A 13,274-nucleotide genomic window follows, 5' to 3' on the forward strand; every position below is an offset into this window, starting at 1 on the left:
CTAAAAAAAAATTATTCCAAAATAATTATAACTTCAGGAATTCAAGACTAAATTTATTAATTATTTTCAGTTATACCTTAAAAATAAAAAAGTGGTGATTTTTTAAATATTGTTCAATTCGCAAAAAAGCATTTAATAAAAATAATTTAGTAAATTATATTTTGTATTCATTATTTTCTTAATGAGTGTGCGAAAAAGTTAACATATACTCTCCTGTTTCATTTTATGTGAATCTATTTCTTTTTGGTCTGTTCCAAAAAGAATGACCCCGTTCTAAATTTGAAAATAAATTTAGCTTAAATTTTCAATTCTACCCTTAACGAGAAGCTTTTATAACCACACAAATACTCTGGACTCCTTTTTAACTTGTTTAAAACTACAAATTCAAAAAGTCTTTTATTTTTTTTTAAAATGCCCAGTCAAATATGTTCACACGTAAATTGGAACCGATGGAGTAATAGTTAAAATGGGACTAAAGGAGTACTAAATATAGTACTAATAAACTAATTACTTCAGTATCACTCGACTGTCCTGGACAATGAATAAGGTTGAAATGAACCGATTTGAGACAGACATAATCATTTTTAGTTTTCTTTGACTTTATTGGGGCAAGTTTTTCTGTATGTGGGTACCAGAACAAAATGTAGTGAAAAATAGGAAAAAGTAAAGAAAAACAAAAAAGAATATTTCTCTGCTGATGAAAGTCTTATTTGGACTTCAGGGGTCAGTTCCGACAAAAGAATACTATAAGATATTTTTTTTTGCTTCTTCAGGTTGGAGTATTATTTTAGATATTTTAATCATAATTTAGTTTAATATCCTCCCTATTCATCGGAAAAACTGAAATTAAGATAATTGAATTGGATATGACGATCCTAATTTTTGTGTCTGAACTTGATTTTCTTCATTATTGATGTTGTGCAGGATTGAAGCATTCAGATCAACAGTGGTGAATGGTTCTGCTATTTTCTAAGTATCATTTATGAGGTTCTTTTCCCTCTATATAACCCTTGAATTTTTCCAGTGACAAATATTAGATTTTGCTGTTTTTCATGTTATTATTGGCTGCCTTGTCTAAGTCCATGTTTCGATTTGTGAACATTAACATAGCACATTGTCTCTCTTCATAATTAACTTCCAGTCTCTGCTGAGACTTCTTCTGCTTTACTTATTGATCATTGTAGTATTAGACACCAGAAAAAAAATTCTTTTTTCACTCAAGGAGAGGAACTCCAACTTTGGTGGAGTGAAGATTAGGTTGAGCAAATGGAATATCTTTATGTGCGGGAGGTGAAGGCTAGAGGTTTACCTACGAATGAGCTTACGGGTAGTCTTGATCCTTATGTTGAGGTTAGGCTGGGGGATAAAAAGTATACGACCCGCCATTTTGAGAAGACGTCAAATCCTGAATGGAATCAGACGTTTGCTTTCTCCCAAGATAGGATTCAGGCTCCTGTACTTGAGGTGACCGTGAAAGATAAGGATATTTCTGATGATGATTTTGTTGGTCGCTGTATGTTTGATTTAAGTTGTGAGATCCCAAAAATGGTTCCCCCTGAGACCTTGGTTCCTCAGTGGTATAGATTGGAGGATAGGAGTTGGTCGTCTAAAGACAAAGGGGAGTTGCTGTTGGCTCTTTGGATGGGTGCTCAAGCAGATGACACATTTCCTGAAGCTTGGAATTCAGATGTTTCTGCTGTTGATGTCCTTGCAAATGTAAGATCTAAGGTGTACCTCTTGCCAAAGCTTTGGTACCTGAGAGTTAATGTGATTGAGTTCCAGGACTTGACTCCAAGTGATATGTATAGGATCCGGCAACCGCAAGTTTTCATAAAAGCCATCCTCGGAAATCAGACATGTTGTACAAAGGTTTCCACGAGTATGACTATCAATCCCTGCTGGAACGAGGATCTAATGTTTGTAGCTGCAGAACCATTTGATCAGCTGTTGATTCTTACTGTGGAAGATAAAGTTTCACCTAACAAGGATGAGGTTCTTGGGAGGTTTGCGATTCGTTTGTCACATGTGGATATGAGGTTGGATGAGAAACCTGTAACCTGTAAGTGGTATGAACTTGAGAAGCAGGTTAAAGTTGGCGGTGAAAAGAAGAAGAAAGTCTGGTTTGATAGCAAGATCCTGATGAGTATATGTCTGGAGGGAGGTTACCATGTTCTGGAGGAGTCTACCTGTTACAGTAGTGATCTTAGACCAACCGCAAAGCAATTGTGTAAGTCCAGTATTGGCGTGCTTGAATTGGGTATTTTGAATGCTCAGGGCCTCAAGCCAATGAAGAGACAAGACGGGCAGGAAACTACAGATGCCTATTGTGTTGCCAAATATGGGCAGAAGTGGGTCGGAACTAGGACGATTACTGATAGCCTTTCTCCCACGTGGAATGAGCATTACACTTGGGAGGTATTTGACCCTTGCACTGTTATAACTATAGGTGTCTTTGATAATTGCCTACCGCAAGGAGGAGATAAACCTGAAGGTGCAAAGGACTTGAGGATTGGAAAGGTTAGGATCCGTATTTCCACTCTTGAAACAGGCCGAGTCTACACACATTCTTATCCACTAATGCTCTTTGATACTACTGGGCTGAGGAAGACGGGTGAAATTTGCTTGACTATGCGTTTTATTTGCTCATCAGTTGAATATGACGTATATGTACTCTCGGCCACTGTTACCCAAGATGCAGTATCTTCATCCTTTAACAATTAAACAGGTTGACGACTTGAGGCACCATGCCCAGCAGATTTTCATGAGACTGAGTCGTGCTGATCCATCTTTGGGAAAAGAGGTAGTGGAATATATGTTTGAAGAAGAGTATTCTTTGTGGAGTATAAGGAAAAGCAGGGTTAACGTTTTCAGGCTTATGGGTATTTTAGAGGCTGTAGCAAAAAAATTTGATCAAATATGTAATTGGAGAAACCCCGTTACAACTTTTCTGATCCATATCATGTTCATCATACTGGTTCTAAATCCAAAACTTATCCTACCTGTTTTTTTCCTCTCTCTCTCCTTAATCAGTGTTTGGAACTACAGGTGGAGGCCGGTGCATCCTCCACTCACAGATACTAGTCTTTCCTGTGTTGATACTGCTCTTAAAGATGAATTATCTGAGGAATTTGATAGTTTTCCAACTTCATTTTCATCGGATATTGTTAGTATGAGATATGACCGTTTGAGAATGATTGCATGGAGAATTCAGACTGTGGTTGGTGACTGGGCTACTCAAGGGGAGAGGCTGCTATCATTGCGGAGCTGGTGTGACCCTAGGGCGACAGCCGTGCTTGTGATTTTCTGCTTGGTTGCTGCCATTGTAGTCTATATCACGCCTTTCCAAGTTCTGGTACTCTTTACTGGATTTTATACATTGAGACATCCGTGGTTACGCTTCAAGCTTCGTTCTATCCCACTTAATTTCTTTGAAAGGTTGCCTACCAGAAGAGACTGCTTGCTATGAGCTGTACCTTTGTCTGCTATCTGTTTTTCATTTTTTCCTATGCTATTTTCCCCCTTGTGTCCGGACTGAAAGAAAATGATGTGTAATACTAGAAAATAAGGGGCTTTTCTTCTTAACCTTTTATCCTCTTCGCCTAGTTCTAAAAATTAATACCTTTATGTATAAGATCAAGTCTTGTGAATTTTCGGTTTTTATGTGTTCCAAGTCTGTTGAAAGCTAGCTGTCTCATGCAACTCAATATCTCGTAGTCAGTTGGTTCTTTCTTTTAAAATGTGCATTCAGCTCTATATAAATGCTTTCTCTATTGAAGTTCAAATCTCTTTTCTGTTGACATAATAATGGGTTTCAACCGTGGACTATTGCTATCTTGTATTTTATATTTATGCGTCTCAAAATTCAAAACTAGCTTTTCTCTTTTTAAGTGTGAAATTATCAGTTCACTTGATAGCGGCCTAAGTTGCTCTGACATGGCAGTTTAGGTGTCGCACCCGTGTCGACACGACACTAGTATAGGTGTGGGTATGAGATCCTTACTGGATATGGTCAAATAATTTTGCGTGCTTTGACCACGACCGACGAAAAATTCTAGACGAGATATAATTTAATTCCCGAAGTCAGAACCAAAACTAGGGTAAATTTGAACTAAAAAAACATACCTTATCTAGGAAATCAATCCTTTACTTATCTACAACTTGAGAATAAAAAAGAATCCACACTTTACAAGCTATACATAAGTATTCCATAAAATTTCTCATAATTTAGAGATATTTTTCTGTTTTTGAATTATTTTTAGCCGGATCCCCGCACACATATCTGTACTAAGATCCATATCCTCGAATCATATCCGATCTGTAGATCCGCACCCGTGTCCAAGCAACTTAAATATTGGCTCCGTATATGGTTGTTACACAGTTGAAAGGAGAAAAGGTTCAAAAGAAATTATGTCTGTCGATGTTATATCGTGAACTTAGATGGAAATGAGCATGTGAGACAAGGATCTCTTCCATGTATCTTTTACAGCCTATTAAGTTTCAAGATTTTGCGAGATCAGAACGGATAGATCTTTAATCAGATGTTTATTGGTGTGGAGTGCACCTGGTCAGTTTATCTGCTCATAATAACTTGTTATCAGCATTACTGTGCATAATTTTCCATGGAAGAAGAAGCACGGCCGGGAATCTGTATATACCTGTGTAGAAAGTGGTGGTATTCAAGTTTGTGGCCGAAGATGGATTACATTAGGTATTAATCCAAAGAAAGAAGGGACGTGAAGAAAAAAATCCAAAATTTTTGTATGTATGAATTTTGGAAGCCTGAGAATGCTGTATGGGACCTTCATATTTCCTTTTCTTTTCCCCTTCTAGAAATGAAAGTGCTATATTATGAAAGTAGTTGATTGACCATCTGTTTGTCATTGTTCTAGCACATAATGGGTTTTGGAATGTTGCATAGAATTATGTGGTCTATGATTCCTCATTGTATCAGGTTCAGTTAGCCACTTGCGGGATCTTAAATTTGTGTAAAAGAGACTAGTCCTCAGTACTTATAGTGTTTAACACACAGGATTACAACATCCAGAAAATGTTGAGTTTTTGGTTTCCAGCATTATTCTGGTAATGATATGTAAAGGTCATGTACCCAAGAATGTCGCTTAGCGTTCGATTACATAGGTGAAAACCATGAGAAACTAAGGTTCAAATTTCAATAGAGACAAAAGACGCTAGATGATTTCTTTCCAGCTGCCTAAGTTTTGGTGGCAGATGTGCCCGAGTCAGAGGCAGATCTAGGATTTTTATAACTTGGGTGCACCATTAAAAAAATGAGAAAAAAGAAAGTATTAAATGGAAATTGATACCTACCCCTCTAGGTAAATAACTTAACATTCAATCAAGTGCATCATTTAGCCTCTTTGGAGCATGGGTGCCAGCAGATGATATTAGATAAATTTAAGAAAATATGTACATAAAATACCTATTGTGACGGAGAAACCATGAGTTCACGTGCCCGTGAATTAGGCTATACATCCGCCCCTGCCCCGAGTTGTGCTAGTGGGAGGTCAAGAATTTGATGGAATAGTCAAGCTGCAACCAAGTGGACCCAAAAATGACAGTTATAGAAAAAGAAGAAGATATCACAAATCATATATAGTAGCATCATGCAAGAAATGCTGCTCAAGCAACTGCGGGAAATGACCATCAAAAGATTAGTTGCAACTTAAAGAATGAAACAAAAAATTTGTGTCTATGGGCATAGAGTGTTTCAGTCCCATGGACTATTGCTATCATATCTGATCTGAAAGAAAGATTTTGGTCTGGCAAATTCAAATTCAACACTGGTTAAGAGAGTTATGTCCTGTTGGATTTGGCTCGTTACCCCGAATCGAAAATGAAAGGAATTTTCCCAACCAAATGCTTTTAGCTGATTACTACTTTTCAGACCTCTCTGGAAAATATAGTAACAGCACAGACTGCTAATTTTCAGCATTTTAATTGAAAAATAGCCATGTTAATGGAGTACGAAACTGAAATAATGGTATTTTGGACCCAAAATACCATTATACAGTTAAAAAAAAGTTACATTTCTAACTAAAATGCAGTATAATATTACGTTTTATTAAAACATATTATAATACTGCGTTTTACTTCAATTTGGGCCCACCAATATTCCCTATTCTAAGGATAACTGACAATATTCGTTTTTTAAATATAAAACGTAGTATAATACTACATTTTACTAAAACGTTGTATTATACTGTGTTTTACATTAATTTTTGGGCCCACCAATAAGTGTTCTGCGGATAAATGACATAACAATAATTCAAATACATAAAGCGTGGTATTATACTGCATTTTACATAAAAAAAATTCTGCACCCCAAGCTAGGACTTGCCTTATTTAAAGGCGTTAGGATTTTATGAAAATCCATTCAAAACTTTCCTTCAAACTTCCGTTCATACTTCTCTTCTTGTTATCAAGCATTTTTTTTATAATGTCTGAAGAGCCAAAAATAAGGGTTTCATTATATTTGGAGGGGGGAGGTTGTAATGGAGAATAACTCTGTGAGTTATAGTTTACTTCCACAGTGTCATGTTAAATTGTCACTTACAATGGAGTATGATAAATTGGTATCGTTGTTACGTAAAAAAATGAGTGTGCAGAAACGTTCGATGAACCTTAAAGTAACTAGTAGATTTCTGTATTCTGTGACTCCACAAGGGTTTGCTTATTATTCTGAGTTTAACATTGAAGATGATGAAACTTTTAGAGATTTTTTGCGGATTCCAGATGAATACAGGGAATTTATTGTAATAAAATTGTTGGAAATGTACGTCAAGGTTGAAGACGTTCCCAATAATGAGGGTGTGCATAGTAGGGATAACCCCCAGTCGTCGGGTGGTTATTCTGGAGCAGTTTTTGCCGGACAGATTCATGATGAAAGAGTTTGCCTTGATTTAAACTTGTCGCCACCGACAAATGAGCAACCACAAAATAATTTTTTGACTTTATATAATCCACAAGACTACTGGTAAACTTTAATTTTTCTATGCTTTAGCGATGTTTATTTTATGTTTGAATTGGATTTGTATTAACACTCACATTTTTTATAAGGGGTACCGTCCGAATATGTACAATATGCTAGCCCGACACATACTCTTGTACAGGTAGGCAAGAACAACAGCTCCCCAGCTGTATTAGGGTAACTCATCTAGCTGCTGAAGAAGATGAAGAAAGCGCATACTCACTAGATTTCCCTAAGTGTTCGGGAACAAGACACCCCCAAAAAGAAGAAACATCGTCAACCTTGTGTACCGGTGAATATGGAGATCCTCTGTCTCGCCGGTAATGTCGGGATGCAATACCTCCATATGCTGTCTGATAGTTGTCACAGAAATGCGACTGCACCCTCTAACTGCAGCTTCACCCTGTGGCCTGAAACCAGTATACTACCCCATCAAATCGAAATACTGGGCACACGTCATAGTTCTCATATACTGGGGCAGTGCAACGACCAGTCCATCAACACGCAACCCATATAAAACCTGAACATCCTGATGCGTGATGGTGGCCTCTCCAGTGGGAAGGGGAAAAGTATGTGTCTCCGGTCGCCACCGCTCTATCAACGCCGTGATGAGAGACCAGTCGAGCTGCAACTACCCAATCTAAAAAATTCTAAGGAAGCCTGTAGCACGCAGGCGATGGACTATGCGGGGATGAAAATCTCTCTCCCTCAAAAAGTCCCACAAGTCGTCCGGTCTCCTGGCGCGGAGAGTCTGATCCAATAAATGTCCCTCCCATATGTAGGTGGACCTATGGTCGCCCTGTAACACTAATATCTGATCTGCGGCTGGTCCAGGATGCACAGGCGGCAAGTCCATGTCGTCTACTGTAATTTAAACATATTAATTGTGTGTTTGTGTTATAATAATTAATAATTAATTATTTAATTGGACAAAGTAATTATCTATGCATTCCAGGCTTGATATTTGAGGCCCAGTAGCACCAAGCTATCTTTAATTCTTATGTGTGTCAATTTCAAAATTTTTAAAATTTTGTTAGTTTAATAAATTAAATAATTAATTTTTAATTGGACCGAGTATATAACTATAGGTTCCACGCTCGATATTTGAGGCCCAGTAGCACCAAACTATCCTTAATTATTATGTGTGTCAATTTCAAAAATTTTAGAATTTTGTTAGTTTAATAATTATTTAATTGAACAGAGTAATTATCTATGAGTTCTAGGCTCGATATTTGAGGCCCAGTAGTACCAAGCTATCCTTAATTATTATGTGTGTCAATTTCAAAATTTTTAGAATTTTGTTAGTTTAATAAATTAAATAATTAATTATTTAATTGGACAGAGTAATTATCTATGGGTTCCAGGCTCGATATTTGAGGCCCAGTAGCACCAAGTTATCATGAATTTTTATGTATGTCAATTTCAATATTTTTAAAATTTTGTTAGTTTTATAAATTAAATAATTAATTTTTAATTGGACAGGGTATATAACTATGAGTTCCACGCTCGATATTTAATTTGACAACATATATTAATTTGTTAGTTCTGTAAGTTTGTTTTATAAATTAAATAATTAATTTTATAAAGGGTAATTGGATAGAGTTTGGAGTTAGTAAATACTTAAACTATAGAGACTCTACGCTAAAAGGCTCTATATTTTACTACGCTAAATGACTCTATATTTTACTACGCTAAAAGGATCTATATTTTACTACGCTATAAGACTCTATATTTTACTACGCTAAAAGGCTCTATATTTTACTATGCTAAAAGACAACTATTCTTTAAGAATAAATAATCTAAACTAAATAAAAACAACAAACATATGATCATAACATTCACGAAATTACATATAAAACAATAAACGATATTTGTGAACAATTTCATTAAAAATAAAAATTATTTCTCAACTTTTAACTATTTTTTAAAATACTAATAATTTAATCCGAGTAAAAATAACATATAAATTTAATCGTAAACATAACACAAATCAATGTGGAAACACATTCAAGAAAACAAATATGCATATGCTCTACGAGTTTCGACATAAACTAAATCGGAATATCTCGATTTATTATGTTTTTTGAAATGTTGGAAATTTGAAATTTTGAGCCCGAAAGAAGGAATCCACAATAATCAAAGGCTCGGGTTATATGCGGGACCTACGCTCTTCACTTTTTGTGTGACGAGTGGGGCCCAAGGAATTTTTTTAATCGGAGGGGGGACCAGCAGAAATTGGGGGGGGGGGGGGGGGTTAAAATTGGACTACTTCTGTCGTGGGGAAGAAGAAGGGGTTATATTTTTTTATAGGAAAACGTAGAACTATACTGCGTTTTCCTATAAAATAAACAAATTATTAAATAAAACGTAGTATTATACTGCGTTTTAGTTAGAAATATAACTTTTTTTAATTGTATAAACGTATTTTAAATTTAAAATACCATTATTTCAGTTTCGGACTCGTTTTAACTTCATGAATCATGACTATTTTTCTATTATAGGAACTAAAAAGTGGCTATTTGTGAATTTTTTCTCCTCGAAATGGCTTCACTTTTACCTACAAGGTCCACTATAATTTGAGCTGCTCAGTCCTTTTCCATGCTGGGCGAACTCACTTACTGTTACAGGGATAGCCATTATTTGGGTTTGTATTTAAAGCGTAGCCAGTCAATAAAAAAAGGTAACTTTCTTATCTTCTTCTCTTTCTCGCTTCTTCTATTGCTTCTCTTTTTCTTGTCTTCTTCTTCAACTCCCCTTAATTTTTTTTCCACTATGATAGTGTTTGGTACGAAGGAAAATATTTTTCAAATTTTTTATATTTGATTGGCTTAAATATTTTCCTCATGAAATTATTTTTATCCAATTAGAGAAAAATATTTTTCCTATTAAAAGAAGGGAAAATATTTTCCAAAATTCTTTTTCAATTTATCCCAATCTATTCCCCATCTCCATCAATTCCCACCAACCCACCCCGACACCCCCACCTACCCACCCCACCCTCACCTTCGCCACACCCCAACCCTAAATAAAAATATTATTAATTGTATTTTCTTTTCATGTTATACATAAAATATTTTTTTCATTTTAACAAATGAGTATTTTCCTTTTCTTTTCATGATATAAACAGTATTTTTTTTCATTTTAACAAAAAAAGTACTTTCTTTTCATGATGTAGAAAAAATATTTTCTTTCATTTCAATAAAATGATGTAGTAAAAAGTATTTTCTTTCATTTCAACAAAATTAGTAATTGCTTTTCATGATATAGAAAAAGTACATTCTTTTTCAACAACAAAAAAGGATTTTTTTTAATTATGGAGCACAAAGTTCAACATTGTTTTTGCACAAAAAAGTAAAGCACAACATTAGTTACTTTGGGGTTTGTGTGAATTTTTAGAAGAATAATTAAATTCTTGAATAAAATAGAGTCCTTAAAACATTAGGTATTTATGGGGAAGGGGAAGAGGAGAGGGGAGAGGGGGAGGGGGAAGGGAGAAGAGCACAGGAAACATGGGGACTTGGGGAGGAGGGGGGGAAGGGATGAGGAGAGTAGCATAAGAGATTATTTTCCTAAAAAATATTTTTACACTCTCTAACCAAACCCTAGAAAAAAAATTTATTCACCACTCAAACAAGAGAAATAAGTGATAAAATCACTCATTTTTCATGAGAATTTTTCATGTAACACCGAACAAACCCTATATATAACCCGCACTAATAATTAAAAAGTTGATACAGATTCCATCCATGTACACATCCAATAATGAAAAAAAGTTTTTGCGAGGGGTGGTAATTTTAGCCCAAACTCATCCAACTTGCCCAAACTGTCCAGAGATTAATGGGTTAGGCTGGAAACATTTTAGCTCATTTGGGCTGAGCCCAAGTTAACTCATCATTTTTTATAGCTCATTCTGCCCCATGAAGCAGCCTAAATACAACTCATGAAGCTCACCCCCAAAATAAGTGTATCTCAACCCAATTGAAGGCTTATCTGAAAATTTACTTAGTTGCCCCATCATTAGTTTATGTATCTAAGTTGAAAAACGAGAATCAAAGTATCTAAGTTTTAATGTAAATATGAATAATATTGTAAATGAGTTGTGGTGAAATTTATTTATTTAGAAATAATATAAAGATATATTTCACCTAACAAACTTTAAATACTAATTTGTTATTTAATAAAAAATATTAATAGAATTTTTTTGGAAAGGAGAGAGTATTTCTTATGTGGGGAGTAGGGCTTCTTGTATTACGTTGTAAAGAATAAAAAATAACTTTATAAATAGATATAAATCAAAGTTTGTACAAAAAATTATATGGGTTGATTTTCTCTAAAATACTTTATCAACAAAGTTTTTTGAGAATTTCGTGTGGCCGGAAGACTCTTTTCTAAATAAATTCGGAAAAGGTCTAAATATACCCCTCTACTTTCAAATATTATTTACTTGTACCCTTCGTTATACTATTGGGTTATCCATACCCCTACCGTCATACTATTGGGTTATCTATACCCCTATTGTCATACTTTGAAACAAAAATACCCCATTTTTGGATAGAGTGCCATGTGGCAACACCAGATTAAAACGACTCATTTCTTTTTTTTTACCCGACCCGTGTTTAAAAAAACCCACAACCCGACCCCTATTTTCATTTTTTCCAGTTTCTTTTTTAAAATTCTAGTTTTTTAACGAAATATTTTGTTAAAAAGCAAAAAATTATTTTTTTTGTTTTTACAAATTTGTTTTTCCAGTTTTTACAAAACAAAATTCTTTTAAAAAACTGAAAAATATATTTTTCAAAAAACAAAAATATTTTGTTGAAAATAATTTTTTCAGTTTTTAGAAAACGAAAATATTTGTTAAAAAATGATTTTTTTCTATTTTTACAACAAAAAAAAATCAGTTTTTACAAGTTTGTTTTCCAGTTTTTACAAAAAGAAAATCTTTAAAAAAACTGGAAAAATGAAGAAAAAAAAAACATTTTTCAAAAGCGAAAATAGTTTGTTGGAAATATTTTTCTCAGTTTTTAAAAAACGAAAATATTTTGTTAAAAACTGAAAATATTTTTTTTTTATTTTTACAAAAAAAAAATATTTTGTTGAAAAAATGATTTTTAAGATTCTTCAGGAATTCTCATATGTTGCTTGTTCTCATAATGAATTGATTATACCAGCTAAAGTTGGGACTAAGACCCCTGATTCTGAAATATATAAAAAGTGAATATGGGTCCGTTCACCTATCATGTGAACTACTTATAGGTGCATATATGAGATGGTTACATGTGTAATTATTGTCAACCTGCAGTTTGGCATTTGGAATTGCTTTTCTCGATTAAAAGCATAATTTTCAGATAATGAAATCAAGACAGTTCATCTTGATAATGCTGGTTTATATCCAAGCTGGTTTAGTATTGAATACCTCCTATTAATGGCTAAACCATTGCTTATGAGAACAAAGCTTCATGTGTTGGTCTAAGATTTTCTAAATTGCATATAACAACACTTGTATGCATCAGATCAACAATATATGATAAGTCATCCCTTCACAATTGTTTTAGGATCAGAAACCAAATATTTTTACTATCTTTTGTTGCGTGGTATATGATTAATTTCTCTATCATAATACACAAAGATATGTTTTCCAAAGATGATTGGGGATATATGTTAGTTTTTCTAACATTTGGGGATGGAATAAACAGTTGAAAAATATGTTATATGAATCGAATTATCATGATCCTCACTTAGAAGATAATTCAAGTCGAATGCCAGAAGCATTTGCTGATCCAAAATTAAATATCATATTTCAGCTGCAAATGCTCCTATTAAAATTAAAGTCCCTGAAGGATAGAGTTTACTATACGCATGAAGCGTGGTAGACCAATCGGTTCCAAAGGTAACAATCCTTGAAAAATAGTAGGAGCTAATGATCAAAATGAGGAGGAAATAAGCTCTAGAAGAGCCCACGACATAACATTTCATGAAACTCCCGAAAAAGTTCAGGTACCTGAAAATAAAGAAAGTGATGAGATCTCCACAAGTTATGTCGCTTCGGAACTGACACAAAATGATCGTCGACGATATATTTAATACAATATAGTGCACAATATTGTAAAAGATTGTGAGGATCAGACTAGCAGTCCAGACACTTGAAGATGTCATACCATTTAGATACAAGTCTTAACCTATATGACTTATTTGGCTAAATCTATATGAAGATCCTTGAAGGATTGAAAATGCCCAAAGCATATAATTCAAAGTATTGAGAAATGTTCTTGATCAAATTATAAAGATC

General features: G+C 34.3%; 1 pseudogene; it reads left to right on the plus strand.

Moving 5' to 3' along the window:
* The first annotated feature begins 633 nt into the window (after positions 1 to 633).
* On the plus strand, positions 634 to 3,681 carry LOC107792358 (FT-interacting protein 3-like; annotated as a pseudogene).
* The last annotated feature ends 9,593 nt before the right edge of the window (positions 3,682 to 13,274 follow it).

Source organism: Nicotiana tabacum, chromosome 6 (genome assembly GCF_000715075.1).
Source record: "Nicotiana tabacum cultivar K326 chromosome 6, ASM71507v2, whole genome shotgun sequence".
Taxonomy (NCBI): domain Eukaryota; kingdom Viridiplantae; phylum Streptophyta; class Magnoliopsida; order Solanales; family Solanaceae; genus Nicotiana; species Nicotiana tabacum.